Raw genomic sequence first — 4780 nt, forward strand, 5'->3', positions numbered from 1 at the left:
AAACACAGGATTAGGAAATCTTATATGTTTTGTTCTATGAGATAATCTTCATCAGCTAATGTTACTTTTGTGAATTTGTAAGCATTTTTTTAATTTAAAAAAGCACATAAAGGCATCATAATATATAAAGGTCATGTTAACTGCTTGGTATTATGTCATAGACCAAATTGATAAGATCTACTAAACCTGTGTATTTTTGGCATTTATCCCAAAACCATATTCTTTCCCCACTATATTTCCCATGGGAGTGGATGAATGACCCAGAGGTAACTCATTTCCGGGTTTTAGGACTACAAGCTTGTGAGCTCTATTGGTAGGCAAATGGCTGCAGGGCAAAACAAGTGACATGGGCGCTCTGTGCCATACATTCAATCATACACAATGTCTACAGATTTACATATAATTTACAAAAGAGTCATACCAGTCTGGGTTTAAAACTGCCATTCTCCACAATTCTCCTTCCCAAAATAACATTTAAAGAAGATTTCCTAGCACAAAGTGTTTCATTACTCTTTATTAATACTTTCAGTCAATCGTTTTGTCCCTCTCTCTCTCTCTCTCTCTCTCTTCTCTCTCTCTCTCTCTCTCTCTTCTCTCTCTCTCTCTCTTCTCTCTCTCTCTCTCTCTCTCTCACTCTCCTCATCACTCACTCCTCACTCACTTCACTCTCACTCACTCCTCACTCACTCACTCACTACTCTCACTCTCACTTCTCACTCTCACACACATCCAGTCCTCTGGAGAGCTGCTGATGACATCACCAGACGGAGCCAGCTGTAATCTGGGGTTGTTCTGTGTGGATGGCAAGGCACAGTGTCAGACTTGAGCCTTGGCCGCCCCACCGTGGAGCTGGATCGTGGCTGCTCGTTCTGGCGCTGCCAGACCAGGGCCCAACTGTTTGTGGAGCCAGACTGGAGATTAGACTGACTGCTGCACTTCTCTGGGTTTCCACTTGTTTTTTCTTCATTCACCTTGTCTGTTGCCCTCCCCTCTCTTTTCTCCTCTCCTCCTCTCTCGCAGCTTGCCCTCCGTGATTTCCAGGCAGGCACCCGTCTGCCTTTTTTTGGGTTCTCTTATCGAGGAGCTGGATGCTGAAGTATCGTCATCATCTCCAGCTGGGGGGGCAAACGTGCACAGGGGGGTATGTGTGTGCAGGAGAGTGAAGTGGCAACGGTTAACTTGAAAGGGCACACAAACCCAGATATGGCTGTCGCCAGTGTTGTCATGTCTTGGAAACTCCATCACAACACTACTGCACCTTATCACAACATTACTATAATGTACAGTAATGGTCTAGAACATATTGAGCAGCAGAAAAAATATTTATTTGAAGGAAGAAGAAACTGTATATGTGTGTGTGCCTGTGCGTGTGTGATAAAGGAGGAGGAGGTGGTGCATGTTGCCCTCTACTCAGCAGGACTATGTTACCATGCCGGCCACATGTTTTCTTGAGCCTGTTGTGTAAGTGTGTGTGTAATTTGTATGTATGTGTGCATATGGACCAGTGTATACGTGTTTGCTTTTGCGTGTGTGTGAAAAGGATGAAAGTGGTCCTCAAAGAGTGGTAGGTTTTCTGACGAAAACATCAGCTAATAATCCTAAGGTCCTTGGAGCATTTTGTTGTTAGTTTGGTTATACTTTGTTTCCCATTCAGGTGTCACACCTGGTTACCTAATTAACTCCCACCACCATCAACCTCCATACCATGTCATCCATACTGACAGCAGGTGGTTCAGGCCGTGAATGCTGATTGGCTGAAAGCCGTGGTATATCAACCGTATAAACTGTTATTTTTACTGCTCTAATACGTTGATACCCGTTTATAATAGCAATAAGGCACCTCGGGGGTTTGTGGTATATGGCCAATATACCACGGCTAAGGGCTGTATCAAGGCAATCTGCGCTGCGTCGTGCATAAGAACAGCCCTTAGCCGTGGTATATTTGGCCACACCCCTCAGGCCTTATTGCTTAAGTATATATATATATGTGTGTGTGTGTGTGTGGTGTGTGTGTGTGTGTGTGTGTGTGTGTGTGTGTGTGGTGTGTGTGTGTGTGTGTGTGTGTGTGTGTGTGTGTGTGTGTGGTGTGTGTGTGTGTGTGTGGTGTATACGGGTGTATGTATGTGTTAGGGGGTTGGACGTTGGTCCCTTGAGGAGGTGACAGTCCTGATTTGTTATTGTTAGTGAAATCTAATCAATCTGTGTGTGTCCTATTGGGGCAGCATTGTGCTGAGCTCTGGGCTTCAGCAGCCTCTTTCTCCATTAATGCTACATTAGCCAAATTAGAGCCCTAATTGGTGAAGCGAGGAAAGCTCAGCACTCTTAAAGGGACGCAGATGCTGGGGTCTAAGTGGACAGGCTGACTTAAAGGGGAGGTTTTGGTGTGGGGGGTCATTAAAGAGGTGGGCCTTACCTTTAGGGTGATTAATACATGGGTGGTTCTGATAGTTCGGATGGAGTTCAAATCAATTCAAATCACATTTTATTTGTCACATACACATGGTTAGCAGATGGTAATGCAAGTGTAGCAAAATGCTTGTGCTTCTAATGCAAGTGCAGTAATATCTAACAATAATATCTAACAGTAATATCTAACAAGTAATCTAACAATTCCCCAACAACTACCTAATACACAAATCTAAAGGGGTGAATGAGAATATGCATTATTTAGAGTGTATTGTAAAAAGTGACTAATGATTCATTTATTAAAGTGGCCAGTACTTGGGTCTCAATGTAGGCAGCAGCCTCTCTGAGTTAGTGATTGCTGTTTAGCAGTCTGATGGCCTTGAGATAGCTGTTTTTCAGTCTCTCGGTCCCAGCTTTGATGCACCTGTACTGGCCTCGCCTTCTGGATGGTAGCGGTGTGAACAGGTAGTGGCTCGGGTGGTTGATGTCCTTGATGATCTTGTTGGCCTTCCTGTGACATCGGGTGCTGTAGGTGTCATGGAGGGCAGGTAGTTTGCCCCCGGTGATGCGTTGTGCAGACCGCACAACCCTCTGGAGAGCCTTGCGGTTGAGGGTGGTGCAATTGCCGTACCAGGCTGTGATACAGCCCGACAGGATTCTCTCGATTGTGCATCTATAAAAGTTTGCCAGGGTTTTGGGTGACAAGCCACATTTATTCAGCCTGATGTTGAAGAGGCGCTGTTGCACCTTCTTCACCACACTGTCTGTGTGAGTGGACCATTTCAGTTTGTCTATGATGTGTACGCCGAGGAACTTAAAACTTTCCACCTTCTCCACTGCTGTCCCTTCGATGTGGATAGGGGGGTGCTCCCTCTGCTGTTTCCTGAAGTCCACAATCATCTCCGTTGTTTTGTTGACATTGAGTGAGAGGTTGTTTTCCTGACACCACACTCCGAGTGCCCTCACCTCCTCCCTGTAGGCCGTCTCGTCGTTGTTGGTAATCAAGCTCACTACTGTTGTGTCGTGTGCAAACTTGACTGAGTTGGAGGTGTGCATGGCCACACAGTCGTGGGTGAACAGGGAGTACAGGAGGAGGCTGAGCACGCACCCTTGTGGGACCCCAGTGTTGAGGGTCAGTGTAGTGGAGATGTTGTTTCCTACCTTCACCACCTGGGGGTGGCCCGTCAGAAAGTCCAGGACCCAATTGCACAGGGKGGGGTTGAGACCCAGGGCCTCCAGCTTGATGATAAGCTTGGAGGGTACTATGGTGTTGAATGCTGAGTTGTAGTCAATGATCAGCACTCTTACATAGGTATTCCTTTCATCCAGATGGGATAGGGCAGTGTGCAGTGTGAAGGCGATTGCATCGTCTGTGGACCTGTTGGGGCGGTAAGCAAACTGAAGTGGGTCTAGGGTGGCCGGTAAGGTGAAGGTGATATGATCCTCTCAAAGTCTCTCAAAGCACTTCATGATTGACAGAAGTGAGTGCTACGGGGGGTGGGGGGTAATCATTTAGATCAGTTATCTTTTCCTTCTTGGGTACAGGAACAATGGTAGCCATCTTGAAGCATGTGGGGACAACAGACTGGGATAGGGAGCGATTGATTATGTCCATAAACACACCAGCCAGCTGGTCTGTGCATGCTTTGAGGACGTGGCTAGGGACGCCATCTGGGCCAGCAGCCTTGCGAGTGTTAACACATTTAAATGTTTTACTCACGTTAGCCACAGAGAAGGAGAGGCGGGGCAGTCCTTGTTAGCAGGCCGCAACCGTGGCACTGTATTATCCTCAAAGCGGGCAAAGAAGGTGTTTAGTTTGTCTGGTAGCGTGACGTCGGTGTCTGTGACGTGGCTGAATTTCTTTTTGTAGTCCGTGATTTCCTGTACACCCTGCCACATACGTCGTTGAATTGCGACTCCACCTTGTCCCTGTACACCCCAGTGGCTTCCTGACAGACTAATTTCCGCGGGTCCTTCCTGTGTGGTACAGGACYGCCATGGTGGGGGTGTGGTCTGGGGCATTCTTCTGAAACATTCCCACTACGTCCTCCTCCAGCCAGACGGGCCCAAGTCAGCTAAATTTAGATTGTTTAGGACACCCGCTATGGTCCTCCACTACTGAGGCCAAGCCTCCTACTACTAGCCTTTACTGCTGGACTGTTTCCTGTCCAAACAGTGGGGCATCCAGGTATTGTGCAGTGGGACAGCAGCAGGGTGAGTTAGTAGCTAGGGGTGGATGGAGAGGGCTGTAGAGACAGTCAATCACCATGTGTGGTCATGCTCTCTGGTWGTAACAGGAATGATCCAGTCAGCTGTTTATTTGTTTAGTGGCTGTTGTCCTATTGGTGATTCTAATGAGAAAGAGCAGTCTATT

The sequence above is a fragment of the Salvelinus sp. IW2-2015 genome, linkage group LG6.1 (assembly GCF_002910315.2).
Source record: "Salvelinus sp. IW2-2015 linkage group LG6.1, ASM291031v2, whole genome shotgun sequence".
Lineage (NCBI taxonomy): Eukaryota > Metazoa > Chordata > Actinopteri > Salmoniformes > Salmonidae > Salvelinus > Salvelinus sp. IW2-2015.